Source organism: Vanacampus margaritifer, chromosome 17 (genome assembly GCF_051991255.1).
Source record: "Vanacampus margaritifer isolate UIUO_Vmar chromosome 17, RoL_Vmar_1.0, whole genome shotgun sequence".
NCBI classification, from domain to species: Eukaryota; Metazoa; Chordata; class Actinopteri; order Syngnathiformes; family Syngnathidae; genus Vanacampus; species Vanacampus margaritifer.
In genome coordinates, this window is record NC_135448.1 from 15,231,970 (window position 1) to 15,258,279 (window position 26,310).

Sequence of the window (26,310 nt, forward strand, 5' to 3'; positions counted from 1 at the left end):
ATTTAAGTATACCACATTAATATAACAATGTTGTATTGATATATAAAGGAGAAGTGAACTGGAAATTTTATTGCAACCCGACATGAGAAAATATTTACCATTGAGAATGGTAATAAATAAAACATGAAAAGATTGGAACCCTCCGGACTGAGGACTTTAACATGCTATGGGCCCACAATGCTTTATTGTATTACATGACCTAACTCCCATTTTATTTTTTGCTCCCCTTTACAATGTAGACACTACAATTTACTTTAAGGGATGCTCCGGTCTTTTATGTAGTTTGCATTGTTCCTTTAAAACGAATGAAAAATTAGTTTTACAAATATAACATCTGTTGATTTGGGAGCAACTTTATATAAAAGCTTTCCTACTTTATAGCAAGATTTGCTGCGGGTATGAATACATTTGCCCTTGCCTGTGTGTTTACATTTAGTATTGTTATATTGAAGGGTTCACCGCAGTGACTCAAATATCAAAAACTAATTAACCAACAGACTGGGCTCTAAAAGTCATTCAATTACTGTATAGTCAAACTTCTCAACACAGTCATAATTATATATGTTACTTTTATTGTATTTCACTCAAAGAATCATTCACAGATATATCACGAGACACAAACAGGCAGAATTACTGACTGGGCCAACGCAGCGCCGTTGATGGAGAGATTGGCTAACTTTAACCACAGGGTAACAAGATGGTCTCCATATGTTATGTGACCAACAATTGACCAATCACAGCGTAGTACTCCATGCTCATAAGTGACAAGTAGTACTCATCTGCTGGTCGCATGACATGGATGCCATCTTGTTACCCTGCTAAAACAGAGTTGGCCAAACTCTCAGCTCTAGGCTAACCCATAAAATTTTTTTTTTAATGAAAGCTAATTAAATTAAATCTAAAAAATTACTCAGCAAATGCCCATTGCATGACTTGAGTCTCACCTTACAAGAGGCCAACATTTTACTGCCATGCGGGGGGGGCCCAAAGGACTACTCGATTCTGCCTGCCGTCACTTGTCACCTATTGCTTGGCTCGCAACACTTTACTAGTTGTTTTTGGAAGCTGTAGGGCGCTTGACCAGCTGGGCTTGGAAGATTAGTTTGACGCTGGTAACTTCTTGATCTCGACCCATTTGCCCTGTAACACAGATCATAGGAACAAAATTAAACACTACACATTAGTACGTTATTACCCATTCCCAATTTTGCCCGCATCTGTAGTGTTACCTGGTCTGGTGTCTCATCTGGGGTTCATCATCCGCAATGTAAAATATCCTCATTTGTCTGGTGGTGGTAGCTTCTTCATCTCGACCCATTTGCCCTGCAACACAGATCACAGGAACAAAATTAAACAACACACATTAGTAGGTCGTTACCCATTCCCAATTTAGCCTGCAACTGTAGTGTTACCTGGTCTCATGTGTCAGCCGGCTCATCATCCGTAACGTAAAACAAAACCCACATTAGTTTGACGCCGGTCGCTCGTTCTTGATCGGCACATCTGCCCTGCAACACAGATCACAAGAACAAAATTAAACACTACACATTTGCAGGTTAAAAACTCCCATCCCCCATTTACTCCGCGACTAGGCGGCAGGCTAGCTAGCCTAGCTCCATTCCCCGTGTGGAGACTGGTGGAATAGGCACCGCTGACTGACTGGCAAACAAGCCAGACGCAAGGATAGTGCGAGAGCGGCGGCGGCGACTGGCCCGTTTACCAGCCAGCCAGCGATGCCTCTCCGCCCGTCAACACAGGGAATGGAACCAGGACTAATGTAAGGAAGGAAGGATTGTTTTTTTTTGTCATGTGAACTAGTGTTACCTGGTCTCATGTCTCATCTGGGGTTCTTCATCCGCAACGTAAAATATCCTCATTTGTCCGGTGGTGGTAGCTTCTTGATCTCCACCATTTGCCCTGCAACAAACATGACGGAAACAAATTACAGTAGTTGTAGTAACACAGGATCACAGGAACAAAATAAAACCCTACACAGTAGGTTAAAACCTCCTGTCCCCCATTTACTCCGCAACTGGGCTAGCTTAGCTGGGCTAACTAGCTTAGCAAGGCTACGCTAACTAGCTTAGCAAAGCTAGGCTAGTTAGCTTAGCTTAGCTAGGCTAGTTAGCTTAGCTAAACTAGCTTAGCTAGCTCCATTCCCCATGTGGCGACGGGTGGAATAGGCACCGCCGACTGACTGGCAAACAGGCCAGCCGCAAAAAAAAAAAAGCGACCGGCCCGCTTGCCAGCCAGCCGGCGATGCCCTTCCACCCGTCAACGCAGGGAATGGAGCCAGGACAAATGTAGGAAAGGAAGGTGTTTTTTTTTGTCATGTGATCTAGTGTTACCTCGTCTCGTCTCATCTGGGGTTCTTCATCCGCAGCGTAACACAAAGCCCAGATTAGTTGGATGCTGGTTGCTAGTTCTTCATCGACACATCTGCCCTGCAACACACATCACGTGAACAAATTCTCACTTTGTTACACAGATAGCATACTTAAGAAGAGTGCCACATTTTACACAATTCCATTTGAAAAAAATACAAATAAGGCAATGTACAATATCAAACTACACTCAAGTAACTAAAATCTGAGAAATAACAAATGAGTTTCTGTTAGTGGTACATTTTTGGAACAATTATGAAATTGACTATTAAAACGCTGCCGTGCTTCCTGTGTTCAAAAATTTGTTTAGACCATTTCAAAAATATACAAATCAGTTAAATACATGAATATACAGCTGTGGTTTCTATTATTCTAGCCCCATCTGCTGATAACTATTTTAGCATGTTGGACTTTTTGTTTATAATCACATCAAATAATAACCACTCAAATACACAAAAGAAAATTATGTGATAGATCAGGCCATGTCCTTTTTGGTATTTCCTCACCAACCCTTAGCCTAGAAATTCATTTTATTCATGGGATGAAAGCACCTGGATGTGTCAACAGAACCTCGGCGGTCAACAATTAAGCCGATGTCAAAGAAATGTGGTATTTCTTCTTCTCCTTCCAGACAGTCGACGGTGTCTTTACAAAATGGTCAAGTCATGGTCATTTGCCTTCATAGGCAACGATATGAACATAAAAAGATAGCAAATAAACATTTCTAGAGACACAACTGGAGGCATAATCGACACGTTGAAAAAGGCACACTGGAAAGAGAGGATGCCGTCGGTGATTGCTTTGATATCCCAAGCAAAAGATGCCAGAAAATCCCCGGATGACAGCAGAGCAACTGCGATACAATTTCACGGAGGGATTTACTCAACTTTCAACCCAGACGATAAAAAGGTGCTCAGTGTGAGCTCGAGCCTTCCGCGCTAGCATCATAGGCGCCCCCTAAAGACTTCAAAGTACAAGACCGGTCCACTCGCAACCCGGGCGGGTAAACCGCAAAAGGTCGTGGAATGTTCTTCTCACGGGCCTGTTAAAAAAAAAAAAAAAAAAAAAAAAAAAGTGCACCTTACAGACAATAAACCCCGAGCGAGGTGAAAGTCGTCCGCAAGGTACCGTCAATACAATTAGGAGCTGGTGAGTGGAAATTGGATACAGTCAAGTGATGATAAAGCGGAAGCTTGGGAGACAAGTCCAAGCATGCCCCCAAATCTCAGTTTGGTTGCAGACAAAGTGCTGGAAGATTCTCAAGTGGTGGCCATCTTGAGGCTTAAATTGAAAAGACAATCTGATGGGACGTGAAGAAGACAGTTGCCAAACAAGGCAAATCATGTGAATAATAATAATTAAAAAAATATAAAATAAGAGAGCGCGCGAGAGAGAAATAATGATGACTATGACATGTCAAATCTGTAAAATTACCAAATGAACCATAATGAGCTCCCCAGAAAAAAACATTATAAAAAGAAAAGAAGAAGATTCTCAAGTGGCCATTTTCAGACTTCAATAGAACAGAGAATCTGATGGGACGTGAAGAAGACAGTTGCCAAACAAGGCAAATCATGTGAATAATAATAATTTAAACAAATAAAATGAGAGAGAGAGAGAGAGAGAGAGCAATAATGATGACATGTCAAATCGGTAAAATTACCGAATGAACAATAATGAGCTCTCCAGAAAAAAAGATTATAAAAAGAAAACTAAAGAAAAAATATTCTCAAGTGGCCATTTTCAGACTTAAATAGAAAAGAGAATCTGATGGGACATGAAGAAGACAGTTGCCAAACAAGGCAAACCATGTGAAATAAAAAAAATTATTAAAAAAATAAAATAAAGAGCGCAATGATGACATGTCAAATCGGTAAACTTACCGAACGAACAATAATGACATCTCCAGAAAAAAAAAATTATAAAAAGAAAAAGATTCTCAAGTGGCCATTTTCTGACTTAAATAAAAAAGAGAATCTGATGGGATGTGAAAAAGACAGTTGCCAAACAAGGCAAATCATGTGAATAATAATAATTTCAAAAAAATAACTAAAGAGAGAGAGAGCAATAATGATGATGACATGTCAAATCGGTAAAATTACCAAATTAACTATACTGAGCTCTCCAGAAAGAGATGAAAAAAAAAAAGAGAAATAAATCATGTGAAACAATATTTGCCTTCTGGGCAAAGATACCTGTAGATGGCTGCAAAAACCTTGTGTCAAGCTATATTTCACATCTGATATTTTATTCCAAAAGAGTGTTGCACTATACTCACCTAGTACAGACGTGGCTGAGTGATTGAATCATTTTGTCACAAAATAGATATTTTATAATAATAATATTAATACATGGCCAAGGGCAAACATGGAGGTTCAAGTCAAGTGCAGGCTCACCGATGGGGTCCGTCCAGCTCCAGCGGCTCCATGCTGCTCATCTCTGCCCATTTGAAGACCGCAACACAGCAGAAACAAAAAAGGGAAAAAAATACATCATCCTTTTTTATAAGCACTAAATTCACACGCCTCATCAGTCAAAAAGCTTGTTCGTTGGCGTGTCTAGTATCTACTTTGGAACTTACTTTTGTCCAGTCTTTCATCCCGTGCGGTCGCCATCTTGCCGCACATGCTGATGAATCCATTCGTGACGACCCGCGCGCACCTGTCTCTTAATGAGCTGCAAGCAAACAATCAAAAGAAATGTCCCCGCATCAAATCCATCTAACTTCTGCTAACTTCTGTTAGCAACATAAATAAAACAACCAAATGAAGAAAATAAATGATGGCCAGCATGAAAATCGAACCAAAACAAAAATGGCCCAAAACAAAAAGCAAGGACGTCGTGCTAAACGAAACAAAGTGAAGCGAATTGTGATGTGAGGTGCTCAAACCGCAACCGCTTTGGAGTCCCTCAAGTGTGTAAATCCTGCAAGAAGACAAATGTCATCATGAGAAAGGACAACAAACGCCAAAAACATTCACTCGTGCGCTCGCTCACCAACCAAACAGAAGTCCACGAGTGCGGCCGCCATCTTGCCGTAAATGGTGAACAAACAATCCAATCGACGCACACCTGTGGCTTTATAAGCTGCAGGCCTGACGTCATCGCCAACTTCCGCTTTTGCACACTAGCGCCGCCTACTGGCCTGTCATCAGGACTGCAAAAGGGTTGCTTTCCTCTTTTCCTGACACAAAAATAAAAGTCAATCACAACCAAAGTTATTTTTTATTAATTGAATTGTTAGGATCGTTACCAACAATGTCCTTTACGTGTGTAATTAGCGGTTGGGGCATTTTTAGGCTGGAAATACGTTTCAGATCGTCTTCAGGCGCCACACTGTCGCCATCTGCTGGTCAGTGTGCGAAATGCTTTCAGTGCGAAAATTCTGGGAATCCAAAACGAATCCAACATACATGAACACTCCGGGTGGCGAAATGGTCAGGCGTGCCTCGTGATATGTTCTCTTTTCATTTAAAAGAAAATAAAACATTGACAATCAAACTGTTATTAGTGTTTCCATAATATTAAAAATTCTAGCTGTATTTCAATTTTGGTGTTCCATACGTTTGGCCTTTTCATCACTTTAGTCTTGTCCCCAATCAGACAAGCTTTGTTCCTGTCTCATTTCTTCACATAAACGTCAGATTTGAAATCTTCTCTATTTCCAAACCAAGTGCTTGGATGGAGACGTGTCTCGTGTCCCGACACTTCCGCAAAGACCAGAGCGGCGAATCGTGCGCATGAATTCACCTGGAAACAGTCCTACAACACGTGGAACCCGTGTCAGCTCACTCACCGTGTATCGAAAAATACACCTTTCTATACATGCTCGTTTTTTTAAAGAAAAGAAAAAACGCCTTTGCTAAACATGATCGGTCGATGAAAAAAAACAGGACAAAAAACGCCTGGTCGCTACTTTTTTTTTTTTTATGAAAAAAAATAAGCCTTGCTATACATGTTTTCTTTATTTGTTTTTTTAAACGTCTTACTATTAGCTAAGATTTCAAAGTAGGGTTTTAAACTTTAGTTCGGGTTTTTAAGTAGGATTTCAAACTACACAACTAACTAGCTAAAATAATTTATGCTGGGGAAAATATTTGGACCTTGCCTCAAAAATTCTTTTTAGTGAACATGGTAAAGGAACTTTCAAAATTATTCATCGTTGTTTTCCTTTTTTGTTACATTTGGTTATGATATGGATCTAAACTGTTCCTTCTGTGGCTCCCAATCAGAGATTCTTGTGCATCTGTTTTGGAAATGTTCTTATGCTCGCAAGCTATTTCAAGACTTTTGCAAAATGTATTTAGGACAATATCTTTTGTCTTTAGGACAATGGACATGGTCGTGTTTTTAATGAAAAAAAAAAAAGCCTTACTATACATGGTTGAGAACTTCAACAATTGGGATTAAAGACTGCCAGTGTGTTTATCTCGTTTTAATAATAATCTCACCGCGCAGTCGTTCAGATTACACACACCAACTTGTGTATAAACGTTTGTATTGTCTGCTCACAGTATATTTTACCCACAGCGACCATGAGTTGTATACCGCGTGTCTTTGTGTGTTTTGTGCCGGCATGAGTGAGCAGCGGTGACAGCGTTGCTTGTGAGGCGGCCGCTCTGGCACGATGACAGAATGAGGTCGCCCTGTTGCAGAATGACACGCCCGCGACGTCAGACTCTCTCACACTCACGCACGCACGCACACATGCGCGTCTCACAATAATGAGTCCGTTTGGATGAGCGTGATGCTTTGGCTGTGGAACACTGGCCCGATTTTCAACGACAGCGTGTATATAGGTACACGAGAATAAGTGGCGTGGTTATGCATGAAGCCAAAATGAGTCGTGGTAAACAAACATTTGACTGTGTATTTATTGTTACTCTTCTTAGAGGACAGCAGCAGGCCATGCGCCGCTGGACCAGGAGCTTCCTGCTGGCTCCTGGCTCGGTTGGTTCATTCTGTTACGTTCAGGGAGGTAAGGACCCAAATGCGGGAAACAGGGAGGCCAGGCAAGTCTGCAGGAGGTAGAAACAAAAAGGGATTTGATTTCCCAAGGAACAAACGCAACCATGTATAGTAAGGCTTTTTTGTTTCCTTTTTTATTTTTTTTAAACGACCATGTAGAGTAAGGCTTTTTTCCCCATATAAAAACACGGCCATTTTTTTATTATTATTTTTAAACGTAAGGCGTTTTTTTCATAAAAAAACATGACCATGTAGAGTAAGGCTTTTTTTCCCCATATAAAAACACGGCCATTTTTTAATTTTTTTTTTCAAACGACCATGTATAGTAAGGCGTTTTTTTCATAAAAAAACACGACCATGTAGAGTAAGGCTTTTTTTTCCATATAAAAACACGGCCATTTTTTAATTTTTTTTTTAACGACCATGTATATATAGTAAGGCGTTCTTGTTTCCTTTTTTTTTTTTTAAACGACCATGAAAGAAAGGCGTTTTTTCATCAAAAACACGACCATGTATAGTAAGGCGTTTTTGTTTCCTTTTTTTTTTTTTTTAAACGACCATGTAGAGTAAGGCTTTTTTTCCATATAAAAACACGGCCATTTTTTTTTTTTAACGACCATGTATAGTAAGGCGTTTTTGTTTCCTTTTTTTTTTTTTTTTAAACGACCATTAAAGAAAGGCGTTTTTTCATCAAAAACACGACCATTTCTTTTTTTTTTAAACGACCATGTATAGTAAGGCGTTTTTGTTTCCTTTTTTAATTTTTTTTTCATTAAAAAACACGACCATGTATATAGTAAGGCGTTTTTGTTTCCTTTTTTTTTTTTTTTTTAACGACCATGAAAGAAAGGCGCTTTTTCATCAAAAACACGACCATGTATATAGTAAGGCGTTTTTGTTTCCTTTATTTTTTATTTTTTAAACAACCATGTAGAGTAAGGCTTTTTTTTCCATATAAAAACACGGCCATTTTTATTTTTTTTTTAAACGACCATGTATATATAGTAAGGCGTTTTTGTTTCCTTTTTTAATTTTTTTTCATTAAAAAACACGACCATGTATATAGTAAGGCGTTTTTGTTTGCTTTTTTTTTTTTTAAACGACCATGAAAGAAAGGCTTTTTTTTTCATCAAAAACACGACCATGGCGTGACTAAGGCGTTTTTGTTTCCTTTTTCCTTTTTTTTTTAACGACCAAGGCGTTTTTTTCATTTAAAAATATATATATATAAAATTACAGGGTATTAAAAGACAGTATTGTCTTTAACAATCTCTCGTTCAATTTTTTTTCTTTGCCATGACGTAGCGAGTGATCCTTCGGGAAAATCATGCAAGGCCGCTGGCTGATTGCACTATTCACCAAAGTGTTATTACAATCAGTCCATGGCTTGCAATGCGGGCAAATTACTGATAGGGATGCTAGAGACGAAAGCGAGACGCCAAGAAAGAAAAAGCCGAGGAGATGCTATCACAAATGTTGCTTCCGCTATTGAGAACTTTTAATTTGCTCAAACTGTCATGGCCGACTACGTTTGCCAGCCTTTGTTTGTCATCTGAGTGTCGGAATTGTGTTTAGATTCCTTGCGATATTCAATTCTTAAAGGCTGAAAAGTGATTTTGAGGTCTGTTACAGCCTCGATGGTTTATCATAGCAGCTTCTTTTGGGGATGTATAGAAAGCCGGACCGTCAGCGTGCGTGTACGGAGAGCAAGTGAGGGGAGAAATTGGACTGTCTGGCAGAATTACACTCGCTATCAAACACTACCGCTACAGCAATTCTCATAATCAGTCGGAGAGGCAAATTGACTGCTGAATACATTTGGGACGTTCGCCTTCAGCCCAAAATGTGCTGCTGTCAAATCCAAACGGAACGCTCGCTGGGTTTTTTACAGCCCAAATGACTCATTTAGAATGCCAAGGATGACCTTTGACCACTGCAAGGATGTGTCATTCATGGAAGCCGTTAGCCTCATCCCCGACTGAATCGGTCTTACACGAGCAGACGGAACGAGCCGGAAAGACACCCGACGCATTGTTTCTTATTCAAATGTGAAGTTTGCGATTATAGACGTCATCTTTTTTTTTTTTACCCGACAAAAACGCGAGCCCGTGATTTCAGATGAACTCATTCACTGCTCGCCTTCCCCCTTCTTGCCAGCTGTTTTACATTACCGATCTTTCAAGATCCATCCAACGTTGTGTTCGACACAACCGAGAAATGGCTTTTGAAGGCAAATAATTTATTTGAGGGAGTCGACAACCTTTTTGAAGCTGAGAGCTTCTTCTTTTCCCCAGTATTTGTGAATAATGATGATACTTAGATATTTTCTAATGTGATGAAAAAAGAGACTCTAATCTGTCTGTTTATATACATATATATACATATATATATATATATATACATATATATACATATATATATATATATATATATATATATATATATATATATATATATATATATATATACAGTGGTACCTTGGCTCACGAACTTAATTGGTTCCCACAGAGAGTATGTGAGCCGAAAAGTTTGTCTTCCAAACAAGTATTTCCCATAGGAAACCATTGAAATGAGAATAATCCGTTCCCAGGTCCCCATAAATTTTCTACAAAAAAAAAGCCTTGAAACTACACAAAATATACCTTATTTTATGTACAATAAATGTGCTATTGTAATGTAATTAAAGAAATACACTGCACTGTATAATAAAGTGTTTTTATTTGCAAAACTTGCAACTTGCCTTTGTGATGGTACAGTAGTTGAAGGCTTGATGGAAGGGAGTGGGAGGAGGAGGGAGGGAGGGAGTTACTGTTTGGAAGGAAAGTCCTCCGGTGTGGCTTCTCTTCTTTGCTTCTTAGGAGACTCTTTATCCTTGTTGCTGACTAAAAACCTCTTAATTAACACCTGTTGGTAGACTTAGCGTAGTGGTACTGGGACGCTAAAGTCACACAAACGCGCACCTCGTTCGTGTTTGTCGATGATCTCCTTCTTCTGCTCCACCGTAATTTTCTTCAATGCCTTCTTAGGTTTAACACTAGCCTTTTGTGGGGTCTTTTTCGGTCCCATGGTAGCAAAAGTACACTCCAAAAGTACTCCAAAATGATTCAAAATGTCTACCGAACACAAACCACGTCCGCACTCAAACAAAAGGGGGCGACGAACTGGGACGCCGTGAGCGTGCGTCAGCTTCTCGTGATTTCTCGTGTCGCGAGATTTGGTCCGTCCGCCGAAAACTAGTTCGTCAGTCAAGACAAAATGCTCGCGAATTTAATGTTCGTGAGGCGAAAAGTTCGTGAGCTGAGGTACTACTGTATATATATATATATATATATATATATATATATATATATATATGTATTTTATGCTAGGGCATACAGAAGGCTTTGTTGCAACTTCTGACCTCAAGAGGTCGCTTAAAGAAATGGTAGTTATTCCCAAAAAAACGTCCAGCAGGTGGCAGCAGAGTATAAGAGATCAACCAGGGCCATGTTGCAACAAGCTATTTCTCCTCAGTGCTTTCAACAGGTTTAAGAATAATGATGAAACTTAGCTATATTCTAATGCTAATTGCTGCAAAACGGAAACAAGATAGAAATATACCTTCTTTCCCGACGAAAGAGGATTCTAATCTTGCTTTTGGTAGCTTCCATGTTATCATAGCAACAGAACACAATATTCTGTAGGCCTTGCAAAATCAGTCAAAAATCCAATAAAACAGCCGGGAGCGACGTTTTTTTTTTTTTGTTGTTGCGAATTTTGGACCCTTTTTCGAATTTCTAGCGGTTTTATTTTTCGCATTTATTGAAAATTCGAACACAAATAGTCATTTTGTTGTGAATGTTTGTGGCAGTTAAAAAACCAAATAAAAACAAACTCATGTACTTTTTTTTAAAAAATTTTTTTACTCTATCTGTTCTAACGAGCACCGTCACATTTCCTCAAGACCCCGGCTTCGCTATTTAGAAGGTTAGTCTCTCTATATTAAATCTGTCTGAATTAGGATTTTCCCGCATAGCGCTCATTTCCCAAGGTGACAGTGTTGCTTTTCCAGCTGGGTGGAGAGCGAGCGGTGTTTTGGAGGGAGGCGGACTTACCTGCCACGGGATATCATGGCCGACAGCGCTTTGGCATGGACGGCAACTCAAAGCGCACCTGACAGCGGGGCTCCGCGGCGCCGTTACTGCACGTCCAGAGATATTTGGGGAAAAAATTGTGACGAGGTGCTTAGTGCCGTATATTTTGTCAGGGCCGGCCAAATAATTTCTCGCAGTCGCAGTCATAAATTAGAGCTGCCCCGACAAGTGAAAGGCCATCGCTTTTGAATCCGAAGCCTCATCGTAGCCGAGTGTGACCTCGTTAATTACGATAATACGAATACTAGTTTATATGCAGTAAAATTCCCGCATTCATAAGATAAACTGTCCACTTGACTTTAAAGTTGGATTAGCTCCAGCTTCACTTTCTTTACATTTTCTGATTGAGGATTTTTATTGATTTATTTTTTAACACTAAAAGTGCTAAAACCCCCACTTGACACAACCCGCTATGACATGTATGACCGCGCCACTCTTATGTCATTTTCACAGCTAAATACATGACATAGCCATCATGAGGGATGTACTGTCGCTTAACTCGAGTGGAAAGTCTTGCTCAGGTTGGGAAAGGGTTTTGTTCTACTCGTCTGATCGAGAATTGGGGAAAAAAAAGTAAGGTAAAGTATGCATATCGGTAACTTGAACTCCCCCATGGTCGGATTTATCGCAGTTGGCTTTTCACAGTTCTGACCTGAAAGCGTTGAAGGCAAGTAAACAAACAAAATGGCGTAATCTTTGAATGTCTCACGATTCGATTCTGATTTTTGGGTCTGTGATTCGATTCACAATCGATTTTGGATTAGGAATGATTTTTGATTCGAAATGATTGACTTTTGCTTCAATCTATAGATGCGCAAGGAATCGTAATGATCTGCTCCAGTCTGACCCGCTAATGCTAATTAGCGCGCTACTCGCGGCACTTTTGTCACTCAAAAGAACGGCTCCACGCTGCAAAAAAAAAAACAACTTTTATTGTAATAACTTGATCGCGACTTTTTCCTTCTACTCTCTAATGTGGCTACAACTTCACAGTGTATCAGACCGCGTGGAATCACACCGCCCCTAAGTGGCCAAATTGGGTACAACATGAAGAGCGCTCCGAATAAAGGCACACACAGACAAAGGCAAGACAGTATAACATAATTTAAATAAAAACGATTTTGGGACATTTAAAATCGATTCTGAATCGTACTAAATGAGAATCGCGATTCTTATGAGAATCAATTTTTGGCCACACCCCTATAGTGAGACATTGTTTTTTATTTTGGTGCTCAAAACACATTTTGACCAGCAGCAAACTTGCCTTCTCGCAATTTTGCTTCATTTATGTACTCATCTTATATCATAAGCATTTCGTACAGTTCAGTAGTTCTCTTTTTTCTTCTCTCTTTCTGCATTTGTGAACAAGTGAATTAAGTATTGACAGGACAGTACAAGGCCCGGCAAACAAGAACCATGAAGGACTGCTTGTAAAACCAGCAGCCACTTCTCACAATGACAAACAAGCCTCGGCCCGGCCGTCAGCCTTCATGCCAGCCTGGCGTATTATAATTTATACCGATTCGACATTTTATCCGGTTTGTTTATTTAATGCCAAATGAAGAGTTGACCAGTGGTTCAATCGGAGTCTTGGCTCACTGCACTGCTTGAGACTTGGGGTTCGACACACATCAGTCACATACTGGAGCTAAGATTCCACTTGGTGATATCAAGCCTGTAGGCACAGGGAAAAAACGATTTGATTGGTCTCTCGAAATAATCAAACCTAGTGCATTTTAGCCATCGTTTTTAATTTTTGTCTCAGTTTTAGTCCAGTTTCAATCACGCTTGTTAGTTTTTATCAAAGTCAACCGCATCCCGTTTTTGTTTAGTTCATTTTTAGTCAACTATAAATCTAGCATTTTAGTCTATTTTAGTCCAAGAAAACATACGGTAATTTCATTCATCTAGTTTTAGTTAACGGAAACTGTCAACATTTTTAGTTTTTCTTTTTCAGCAGATTATGTCGAACATTTCGGATCTAAAACTATTTCGCGTCAATTTTTCTCTCATCTTTTTTTTGCTGAAAAACACTTTTTACAATATATCAGCTACTGTGGCTCCATGCTATGAGCTAGCATTAGTTAGCGGTTGGATGAACATTATTGTTGGAACGACATAGCCGTTAGATTAATGGTACGTTATAACTATATATTGATAGATATTATAACATTTTTAATACTTCATTTTATTTTATTAACCATTGTTACACATTATTAACATTTTAATTCTTCAGTATTGACCTTGTCGAAATGTTTTGTGTCCTGTGCGGAGCGGGTGGTGTTGATTTCGGTGTAATCTGACTTTAAACTGGGACATACTATTTAGTCTAAAAAGGTTCCTTCTCGGCGTTTTGTGCGAAAACACATTTGGTCCTTGAGAACAGAATCTGTTTTGAACACCCACACCTGACTCTGTTTTCGCCATCGCTCATGGAAAATACCCAGAGAGTATGTTTTGTCTACAAATGAAAGAGAGGAGGTCTTTTAACTATAAGAAACCATTGTACATGCGGAAGAACTACATTTGACGCTCTGAATCCCACCTGTTTAAGTGATGAATTACAGGCTGTTATCTGTCCAGAGATCTCTGACTGATTAAAAATCATTTTTGCAAAGGTGTATTTTTCTTACATTAAATCTATCTTCATTTTTGGAACACGCAAAGAGGACAAAATAATTTTATTCCTCTTTCAAATATATATATATATATATATATATATATTAAAAAAAATATATATATATATATTTTTTTTTTCCAGAATTTTTTTTTTTTATAAAAAAAAAATATATATTTATATATATATTGTTTTGCATTTCACCGTAAATCCACCTCCTGCCTGTCCCACGATTGTGCATGTTGCGCTCGCTAGCTGCAGATTTGAAAAGGGGGCGTGTCATTGCGTGTCACAGTGACAAGATTAGCAGAGACAAGATTTTACAAAATCATATATTTTTTTATATAGACTATGTCTCTCGGCTGTCCTGGGAACACCTTGGGGTCCCCTCGGATGAGCTGGCTGAAGTGGCTGGGGAGAGGGAAGTCTGGGCTTCCCTGCTAAAGCTGCTGCCCCCGCGACCCGACCCCGGATAAGCGGAAGAAGACGGACGGACGGACGGACGGATATATTTTTTATTTCGTTTTTTGTTTATGAATTAAAATGTCCATACATTTTAGTCCAGTTTTTATGAAGTGAAGTACATTCCATTAGTTGACCAAAATGCGTACCGATTTAGTCCAGTTATTAATGAGAGATTTAGCCTGGTATAGCTTTAGTTCGGTGAAAAATGTGCGTTGACGAAACTAACACTAGTTTGTGTATTTTTTTTTTGTGAGATTCACTTCATAGCACTCGGCGAGACGGAAGTGTCCGCCTCTGGTATTAATTATAGCAGTGAGGTAAATCATATGGATCGGTTCAACTCCAAGTCTTCAGAACAAAAAAAAAAGCCACTGGTGCCGTGTTGAGCTATATCGTTTATCTAAGTCTTTTTTTTTTGTTCTCAGGCTGCATTGCATCATTTATGCTCCCGCGCGCCGCTCGTTCCTCTTCACGAGCCTCGCAATTTGTCGGCATTATGCTTCTCATGCGGTGATTTCTGCTGTCATTTCTCTAAATGTGATCTTTTGTCACATAGGCAGAGGCGGGCTGAGCTTTATGTTCTCCCTTTTTGTACACTCCAGTTTAGTACAATAATGACAAGAGCGTCACACACTAAAACGTTGGCGCTCTTCCCACCCCGCTGCTGCTATAATGTCGTAATCGCCGGACTTTAGCCTGGACTGATAAATGTCAATACGGGCGCTCGGAGCCACTGATGGACACACGCTGGGAACGCCAAACGACTAAGCCCCCCCCCGCCCACCCGAAAAAAAATCTCATTACGGCAAGTCACAAGAGAGGAGAAAGGATGTCCAGCCTTGTCGAGTCTTCATTACGTCCGTCCCCCCCCCCGCTGTCTTACACACTGTGGAGTGCAAAGTGAAGACAAATGGTCGGCCATTTTTCTTTCACTCGTCAGCGCTGTTAAAAAGAGCTGCTTCACCTCCTGCAAAAGGGCTAACTCGCGCTCACTTTTGAGAAAGTTTAAGCACGGTCCTCGTATGAAGTGTAAAGTTGCGTTTTAGCAATTACCTGCCAACACAGAATAGCGTGACAGCCAGATTTGATTTCCAAGTGAAAGTCGTGAAAGTCGTTGGTAACCAGCTCAGTGGCCGAGTGGTTAGAGTGTCCGCCCTGAGACTGGGAGGTCGTGGGTTCGATTCCCGGCCGGGTCATAACCAAAGACTATAAAAATGGGACCGATTGCCGCTCTGCTTGACACTCAGCATTAAGGGTTGGAATTGGGAGGTTAGATCACCACATGATTCCCGAGCGCGGCTGCTGCTGCTGCTGCTCACCGCTCCCTCAGGGGATGGACGGAGAACAAATTTCGCCCCACTTAGATGGGTGTGACAATCAGTGGATCTTATCTTATTATCTTATCACAAACTGCCATGCAATTAACACGAGCCACAATCTTCCTTCCTTTAGTCTTTCCTCTGGTCTCTTGAGGTCTCCCTAATCCAGGGGAGCCCTGCAGGTTTTGGAGGTTTCCCCTCTTCCAACACAAACTGATTCCAATCAACAGGATCGTTATTAGCCTTGTGCAGAGCTTGCTGATGAGCTGATCGTATACAAGCTGTGTTGGAGAAGGGAAACATCCAAAGCCCTCAATTGCCCTAATCTGTTGGAATTTAAATGTATCTGGGGGTTGGTGAAAGATTCTGGATCTGTAACGGTAACAGGCGGAAAGGCCTGGTTGGTGTTGGATTCCACTTTGATCGACCTTTCTTTCCTTTGATCCTTCCTCTGGTCTCCCGACAACTTCACGATTCTGGCGGGAATAATACCGAGCTCTCAGAAATAAATAATAATAAAATAAAAACATGAAGCACGCGTCAAAAGTAACCCAATTATGAATCAAAGATGGACCGATCCACTTTATGGGTGAATTTGATCCAACTTTCTGAGTTGTTTTATACAAAATGACACAATTTTTTTCTAGGGAAGATCTTAAAGGATCTAACCAAAATGTATGAGTTGTTTTACGCTGAAAGACCCCTTTTTTTGACTCAAAGTTGGGTCGAATCAACCCAAGTAGAGGATCGGTCCATTTTTGACCCATAGTTGATTCATTTTTTAACCCAACTATTTTTAGAGTGCACAATCAGAGCACTTCAGACATTCATTGCTCCGCCCGCTTGATAGAAAATATAGCTTGAGCACTTTCATTTCTTCAGCTGTTTAATTTAAAGGGCGAAACGACATTTGCTCATTGGACATATGTTATTTTACAGCGCACTCGAGATGTATAAACAGCAACCCGAGTCTTAACTCAGACTTATGTGTCGTAATTACATCGCTAATTATATTGATCAAGATGACCATCATAATTGGCCGTTAAGACTTTCTATCAAGTGGGCAAAACCAAGCGCAGTAATTGGCTGCCGGCAGCAAAATCATTATTGATTCCGTCTCAACTCGTTTGTAGTTTTTAAAGAAGGACGACAGCTATGGAGACTTAGGCTACAATTTTATAGAGATATAATTTCTCTGTGCGATACGTTAGCACTAATTAAAAAGATACAAAATTATAATAATTATTACACTCTAAAAACAGTTGGGTCAAAAATAACCCAATTATGGATCAAAAATGGACCGATCCACTTTATGGGTCATATTTGACCCAACTTTCTGGGTTGTTTTATACAAAATGACCCAAGTAAAAGATCTGATTATATTTATATTTATGAGTTGTTTTGCGCCGAAAGAGCCATTCCTGGACTCAAAGTTGGGTCAAATCGACCCAAGTAGAGGATCGGTCCATTTTTGACCCAACTGCTTTTGGAGTGTAGAACAATCTGTCACGTTGGGAATAAGCGATCATTTGTTTTTCACCAACTGTGTTCATTTGCATGCAGACCAGGTTGCAGACTATGATGACGTATTTCTGGGGGAGAAAAAAAAAAAAAAGATGATCAGTGTGTTAATACGAGCCATTAAATGTAAATTAGAGTCTAATTAATCAGGAGTGTCTCTGATCAAAAGAGATTGCGGTTGGGCTTTGTATGTTTGAGAAGTGCTTTGGAAGATGATGGAAATGAGCTGCTGATGAAATACAAAACATGTCATCAGAGCGCAGGATTAAAAAAAATTTTTTTTTTTTTTTTAGGACTATCAAGCAGAAGCAAGATGTTTCAACGGTTACTGTACAGATTCCACATGCAATTTCGTCAGCGGCATTGTGACTGACTTCATGGTCGCCCGATAAAGTTCCATGATAACCGTTTGTACAAATAACGACGGACTGTAGAAATAATCAGACGACTGGCGTGTTTCCAAGGTTATTGTCGGAGGGCGGCGATGGTGCATTCAAGTGCTGCAAAGTCGTGTTGCTTTTCATTTATTCATGCAGTCTGATGGAGGATACAAAAGTCGTCCCTCGGACTGCATCTCCCGCATTTCACACTTGTAGAACTCCTGCGAGAGCGAACACGGTAGGTGTAAAAAGCCTCACTGTGCTTTGCCTTTCAGATTTGAACTTCTGTTTTTCATAAGGAGATGAAGGATTGGATTGACTTTTATTTATTTTTACAGAAAATGTACACTAATATTTTTTTGGGGGAAGTTAAAAGTTATTTCAAACTTAAAAGGCGAACTTCTCGGCTGCGTCGACGCGTCAGTGTAAAGGCGTCAAAATCAATCGATTAATTGACAAGTAATCAAATATCAAATTAATCCACAACCATTTTAATAATCGAGTAATAGTTCAGAGCCGTTGTTTGACATAAAATTGCCCTCTGATTTAAATTTCTCACCAGGAAACATTCTCTGCTTTTATTTTGGAAATAATGAACGAACCAGGAAGCGGTTTCAAAAAGTTTGGTGAATTTCTCTCGTGTAATCGTTTTTTTTTTTTTTAACAATACCAAAAACTATAAATAATTGGTTAATAAAAATAAAAAAAATGGATGCAAACTAAAATGTTATCCAATTATTCGATTAATTGATGGAATAATTGATTGAAAAAATATTCAATAGTGACACACTACACTGATTCGTTTGAATGAGATAAGTGAATTAAGTGAATATGGCTTTGTAAGCATGACCAAGAAAAAAGCCAATAGAAATGCACTACGTTTACCGTTTGAATCAAATGAGATCTTTCATTTGTTGAAATACGACTTTTTTTTCCTTACATTGAGTAACCCATTCCAACTGATTCGCTCATTTGGTGGTTAAAGTCAATATAGCGAACGCGCTTCTATGGCGTCTGAGCTCTAATATATACGTACGTGTGTCACCTTGGCGCAACTGCATAACAAGTGAGCTCGATTCGGTCTCCTCTTTAAGTGGGCTCTCATTCGTCCCATCGCTGTTTGCACGGCATTTATAGCTATGAACATGCCAAGTGCATCTTTATTCACTGGGGGTGGCGAGTGAGAAACTCAGGATGAGCAAAGTTGACCTCACTTTGAATAGTGCCGCATTTGCATGTGAAAGGGAGGTTTATAGAGTTCAAGTGAAGATAAAGTGAGAAAAAGACGCGCTTGCTTCTCCGCCGCTGGGCTGGAGGCGCTGGATCGCTTTACGTTTTTTTTTTTTTTTTTCCCCATCCCATCTTTTTGCCACGAGCTGTCAAAGTCAACGCATTAATCGACAAGTAATCGATTATCAAATGAACTCATTCACTGCCATTGAAAGCTATAGACGTCAAAAATTCATTTGAACTATTTCTATTAGTTTAACATTTTTTTCTACTTTTGTGAACAAGAGTATTTTTTTATTGTACATTTAGAACAGATTTAAAATTTGTGATTAATTGGGAGTTAACTAGTGAAGTCATGCGATTAATTACGATGAAAAATTGTGATCGCCTGATGCCCTAAATTCTTAATTATCTTTAAAACTCTTTGACTGCCAAAAATGTTAAATAACGTTTAGTAAAATCCTATGGAGGAGTGCCAAAGACGTTAAAAGACGTTTGTTTCAAAACAGAGGTGAAACTAACCATTTTCTATTGTTGATTACTGAAAAACGGAATAAGGTAGAAACAAACTTTTTTTTTCTGATGAAAGATGAGAGTCCAATCTTTCATTTGGTAGTATGTGTGTTTCCATAGTCCAAACACATAATTTTCTGTGGACCTTGAAAGATCAGTCAAAATGCTTAAATCGACTAGCACCCACGGCATCCCTTTTCTGAAAACGTCTGGCAGTCAAAGAGTTAAGTCGCGTCAGGCGATTAAAATTTTTAATTGTAATTAATCAAATGACTTCAATAGTTAACTAACGATTAATCACACATTTTATATCTGTTCTAAATGTACAATAAAAAAATACTCTTGTTAACAAAAGTGGAAAAAAAATGTTAAACTAACAGAAATAGTTCAAATTAATTTTTGACGTCTATAGCCGTCAATGGCAGCGAATGAGTTAATCGACAACTACTTTAATAATCGAGTAATCGTTTGGAGCCATTTTGCTTTTATTTAAAGGTGCATTGTGCCGTTTAAAAAGGTCATATTGAGGGTCATGCATGCTCCACCAATGCCCTGATGATCATGAAGACTTTTATTTTGAAATATACCGGATCTACCTTGATGCCGACGCTCGCCTTCCCGTCCGGCTCGCGTAATTTCTTCAGCTTCATGAAAATCCGCAAGCGTTCCAGCATGCGGCGGCCGGAAAAAATACGCAACGCATAGCAGCTCGAATGCTTTCTATTCCTTGAGGCGGCCGTCCGGAAAACGCACCGCGTCCGTTCCGCAGTGGGTGTAAATTGGACGTTACAATATGAGGATATGTCACAAACGCCTCCTTTAAATCTATAAGATTACAAATGAAATAAATCAGTTGAAACGTATCATATAATCCAATGAGTTTTTGTCTTTATATGACGATGGGAGTTCTTCAACACGTTTTCATTTCGTTTCCGAAACATGATCTATTGGTGTTATAAAAAATCGATTTGGCAATATATCGCAATTCTCGAATTTTTTATGTGAATATTCAACAAAACGTCTTACTTAGGGTTAGGATTCACACATTAAGCGTGGAAGAATGTTATATCAATATTAACATTAAACCTTCATATTTTATTTGTTAAATGCAGTGGCTCAGTTATAATCCAGAATTTTCAGATGAATAAATACATTTTCATACAAATCTTAAAGTCAGGGATGTGATTTGACCAAAGTGAAATTATCTGAAAATTTAGCCGGGGGTCTGGGGGCGTACTTTCAATGCACTCACATGACAAAGAAATAGACAAAACAACAGCATAAATTTTCAATGTATATTGAACTATCCCATATAAAATGGCAGTTTTAGTCAACTCAAAATCAGTCACATTCAAAAACATTGGACTGCCTTTGCTTTTAAAAACTATCACTGAGAATATCATCATATCTAACTAATGTGATTACTAAGTTAACACATAAATAATGTTGAAGAGTTCAAATTTCATGAACAAATAATTGTATCATGACCAAATGAAAAGTAACTCATATTAGAGCATACCACAAATGTCTGTTATAGCAGAAGATGTTATCTGTCGGAGTCATGTGCATACACAATGAACTACTAAAAAAAAAAAAAAAAAAAAAAAAAAAAAACAGATTTTTTTTTTTGGGGGGGAGATAAAAAAAAAGCGGAATTCCGCGAATTAGCGGAAAAATCACATCCCTGTAAAGTGTACATGTACAAGTTTACTGATTAGTATTTTCTAAATGTGGGTAAAAATAAATAAATAAAATAAAAATCGCAAGAATCGATTTATAGATTTGCATCGGGATTAATCGAATCGAATCGTGACCTATGAATCGCGATACGAATCGAATCGCCGTACTAGTCAATTCGCACCCCTGATCTATACTGTAGCCTAACTCCAATGTCGTTCCTACTGGGTCATCAATATGCATGGTGCATTTCCAGCAAAGCTAACGTTGTTCTAAGCGCGTTTGTGCACTGTGACATGAATACATTTGGTTTTGTTTGGAACCTTTGTATGACGCAATAACACACTCAAAGGATAGACCTAATTATTATTGTGGCAATTAGTGACACTGAAGTGGCTTCTGTAAGGAGTGAAGTGGATGCAGGTGGGGCCTAATGCAAACACTCAGCAGCTGGCAGGCATAAATATAAGAATTGAGGTTGAACAAAGGGAAAGCTAGCGCAGGGGTCGGCAAGGCAACTTACAGGATGAATTGAATTCAACAAAAGGCAGGGCACGGCAAAGCGAGGGAAACTGACAGAAAACGAGAGTGGTGCGGGCAGAAGGGACGGAGAGCATCAAAAACAAGATGCAAGTGGGAGATGATGATCAGGAATCGAGTCACGGTGGACACGCCTTCACTGTTTGTGCGCGAGTCAAACAAATAAGCAAGCGATGTCATGATTCACAATCACGGCTACAACAAGGTCGACTTGCCTACAGCTTGCTCGGAAGGAAACACATTCCTAGCAATAGAACATTTTCAAACATGAAAAAAAAGTCAACCCTAATTTGAAACCCTAGTTTGAAACCCTGACCCAAATCCTATTTGGAAACCCTAATGTAAAACCCTAGTTATGTATAACCCTTTCAAACTAGGGTTTAACCCTTAGGGTTGGGGTTTCAAACTAGGGTTTCAAATTAGGGTCAGGGTTTCAAACTAGGGTTTTACATTAGGGTTAGGGTTTCAAACTAGGGTTTTACATTAGGGTTAGGGTTTCAAACTAAGGTTTTACATTAGGGTTAGGGTTTCAAACTAGGGTTTCATATTAGGGTTGGGGTTTCAAACTAGGGTTTTTACATTAGGGTTAGGGTTTCAAACTAGGGTTTGGGTTTCAAACTAGGATTTTACATTAGGGTTAGGGTTTCAAACTAGGGTTTCAAATTAGGGTTATGGTTTCAAACTAGGGTTTCAAACTAGGGTTTCAAATTATGGTTGGGGTTTCAAACTAGGGTTTTTACATTAGGGTTAGGGTTTCAAACTAGGGTTTCAAACTAGGGTTTGGGTTTCAAACTAGGATTTTACATTAGGGTTAGGGTTTCAAACTAGGGTTAGGGTTTCAAACTAGGGTTTCCAATTGGGGTTATGGTTTCAAACTAGGGTTTCAAACTAGGGTTTCAAATTAGGGTTAGGGTTTCAAACTAGGGTTTAACATTGGGGTTGGGGTTTCAAACTAGGGTTTTACATTAGGGTTAGGGTTTCAAACTAGGGTTTCATATTAGGGTTAGGGTTTCAAACTAGGGTTTCAAATTAGGGTTGGGGTTTCAAACTAGGGTTTTTACATTAGGGTTAGGGTTTCAAACTAGGGTTTTACATTAGGGTTAGGGTTTCAAACTAGGGTTTCACATTAGGGTTAGGGTTTCAAACTAGGGTTTTACATTAGGGTTAGGGTTTCAAATTAGGTTTAGGGTTTCAAACTAGGGTTTCAAATTAGGGTTAGGGTTTCAAACTAGGGTTTCACATTAGGGTTAGGGTTTCAAACTAGGGTTTCACATTAGGGTTAGGGTTTCAAACTAGGGTTTTACATTAGGGCCACAAATCAATATCACACTTTTTTAAGTTTTATGAATTATGACATTACTGTATCAATGATTAAAAGATGCAGCCATATTTCTATTAGTTTAACATTTTATTTCTACTCTTATGTTAACAAGACTATGAAAACTTAGGAAACAATTTTTTATTGTGCATTATATTATACATTTAGAATAGAATTTGGAATAGATATAGTTAACTATTGAGGTCATGCGATTGATTACGATGAAAGAAAATACCACCTGACACATTTAAAATAAAGCTGGACGCTGCAACATGACAATGACCCAAAACATGCCAATAATTGCACCAAAGATTGTCTGAAAACTACAACGTGGAGAAGAAACCCCTCAAACATCTCACAGCTGAAAGAAGAGTGCGGACATTTTTCCTTGTGCCGTTACATTGGGAGTGTTTGATTGAAGATTTGAAGTAACCTTGCTGTCACTTCACAGCAAGAAAGTTCTATTCAGTTTAGAATTTGAAGGCTCGGTGCAGTTTAGGTGAAGGATGCAAAAGTGCCAGCAGTCAGCAACGTTTGTCTTTTATCACAGTGCATCATTCATCAGGAATAAAAGGTTACCAGTAATTGCTGTATCCATCTGGCAGTATCATAACAATTAGGAAGACTTTAATGTATTTTGGAAAAGGATCATCTGATTGTCCTGGTGGGTCGTCTGTTACTCTTTCCATTGGTTTCATTAACCTGTCATTGATCGTCATAAAATGTATAATTACAAATATTTGATGTTAAGGGAATGATGGTTTAATATGCCCATTCTACTTTTACAGCACGCTGGCCAATCAGACAACGGTTAATTATTTTATCGGCTACGCTTAAGGCAACATAATAGATTAATGTCAGGTTGCTTGCGTCATTCCTTTCAATCAAGTCATCTTGATTTATCATTTTTGGGAAGACAAAGTATAAAGTCATTAAAGGAGATTCACCTTAAAGATATGAGACCTCAATATTTCTGTATAACCGCAAAACGTTTTTTTTTTTTTTTGCCTACACGGACTTTTAGTCTTAGTCATCTGCAATCAAGACTTTCTGCCCATTTAACAGTCCACTCACTCATGCAGCTCCACCACCTGAGCCAAACTACTAAAGCAATGCCAGAAAGGTCAAATGACTTTGGGTTTTATGCTGATATGATGGAAAATGACGACACGGCGTGATAAAATTCATCTTGACGTGATGCCACCTTCCTGATTTTCATTAGAGTTTAATATCTCGTTCTTGCCTGGGACTGCAGGGAGATGAAAAATGGCAAGGCCCCCCGAAAACAGGTGGCTGACACTTTCCACTCTCTCCGTATCAATTGACAGGGTCCTGCTGTAATGACACCGTGTATATTCATTTCCAGCACCTGCTTAAGTGTGACTGTTGGCATTCTCCTAGTGCCGTGTTTACAAAAGCAATCGTTTCATTGTCAGCCATATTAGGTGAGTGCTAAGTGAGTATAATGGTCATTATTATTAATATCATTCTTAAATCTAAAGACTGATGTTTACACTTGTGATATTTTGTCTTCTTCTGTGACACTTTTCAGTGGCCCGTCTTATAATGACGGAATAATTGGACCGGCTTTAATTCATAAGATTCCAAAAAAACGTTCAAAGCACTCAAACACTTTGACTGCCAGACGTTTTCAGAAAAAGGATGCCGTGGGTGCCAGCCGATTTAAGCATTTTTGACTGATCTTTCAAGGTCCACAGAAAATGATGTGTTTGGACTATGGAAACACACATACTACCAAATGAAAGATTGGACTCTCATCTTTCATCAGTTTGTTTCTACCTTATTCCGTTTTTCAGTAATCAACAATAGAAAATGGTTAGTTTCACCTCTGTTTTGAAAAAAAAAACGTCTTTTAACGTCTTTGGCACTCCTCCATAGGATTTTACTAAACGTTATTTAACGTTTTTGGCAGTCTTAACAAGAACACATGCAGGCAGTAAGTCATGTTCTCTATCCACAAGACATTCAATCGGGAGTGGATTGAAATAACGACCAAACAAACATTTATAACAACGGGAATTATATAATGAAATTCTAGTTATTGATTGATGGCGATTATAAATTCTTTAACCCAACAATGATCTGACCTGTCTTGATATTTTAATCAGCAAGTCTAGTCCAAGGCTAGCACAAACCAAAGACTGTAAATAAGGCTCAGACAATTTGTGTGGGTTAAACTGGGTCAAGCCGTCGTTGGCCACAATCACATTGCGGCCGCCAGCCAACTAGGACAGGCCAGGACAGAAAAAGAACAACACAAACCACTTTTCATATATGGTACCGTCCGGGGTGTGTTTATTTGTTACTATTGGTGATTATGACATCATATATTAGTTTATGAGATCAAACAAGAAGTTAAAAACTTCGTGTAAAGCCCAAAACTAAAATAAAAAATACTAGTTTGAAAAAGGCCTGATCAGGTTAGGCTAGGTATGGAGGACCAAAACTACCCCAAAAAATAAATTAAAAATAGATGAATAAAAATCAAAATAAAAACGGATGTAAAAAATATAATTCAAAAATGAATTAAAAAAAATATATATATACTTGTCAAGCAACTCAAGTCACAAGTTGTGGTGACAGTGGACAAGACAGTGAGTGATCCATTGCTGGAACTCTCCATGCAAGCCGACGAGACTTCCTTGTTCGCCCACCCGCTCACTCGACCAATGAAAGGTAGTTTGCAACGGCGGAGTCCAACCCAAGGCACGACCCCTCATTTGAATAACATTCCGTCCTGACAGAGCGAGCGTCTGCAGCATGAAATAAAGAAATGTGAGAGCGGAGCATTTTTAATTACTGATTATTTAATTCTATTTATATATTTATTTTTGTATTTATTTCCACATTTATTTTTAGAATCTCGTTTAAATTTTTTTAAAATTTATTTAAACTTTTCTGCATTTATATATAAAAGGTTTATATATATATATATATATATATATATATATATATATATATATATATATATATATATATATATATATATATATATATATATATATATATATAAAGTTTTTATTTTTGTTTACATACATTTTTTTCTATTTAATTTAATTTAATTTACTTTTTTTTATTTTGGCAGTTTTGGTCCTCAATACTTACGCAAGGCCAAAGTAAAATAGTAAATCAAATTTACTCCATCTGCCCTCCGCTCCCTCTTCTTCAGCGCTATCGTTCTTAGCTTGCCTGTGTACTGATAACAGTATTACTCCTAAAATATC

At 38.7% G+C, this 26,310-nt stretch overlaps 1 long non-coding RNA gene across 5 annotated transcripts in view; it reads right to left on the reverse strand.

Annotated features, from left to right (window-relative positions):
• The window catches only part of LOC144037536 (uncharacterized), a 110,503-nt gene that overhangs the window by 873 nt on the left and 83,320 nt on the right, over nt 1-26,310 (reverse strand). For 2 of the 5 annotated variants that reach the window (XR_013288963.1, XR_013288959.1), the window contains 9 exons: nt 5,638-5,847; nt 5,382-5,568; nt 4,966-5,309; nt 4,781-4,823; nt 2,349-2,444; nt 1,825-1,917; nt 1,413-1,508; nt 1,230-1,323; nt 945-1,140 (listed from right to left, as the gene is read on the reverse strand). This is a non-coding gene — a long non-coding RNA (uncharacterized LOC144037536). Of the gene's footprint in view, nt 1-944; nt 1,141-1,229; nt 1,324-1,412; nt 1,509-1,824; nt 1,918-2,348; nt 2,445-4,780; nt 4,824-4,965; nt 5,310-5,381; nt 5,569-5,637; nt 5,848-5,948; nt 6,147-26,310 lie in introns of those variants that run through there. The other 3 variants (XR_013288961.1, XR_013288960.1, XR_013288962.1) reach the window with 2 other exon arrangements.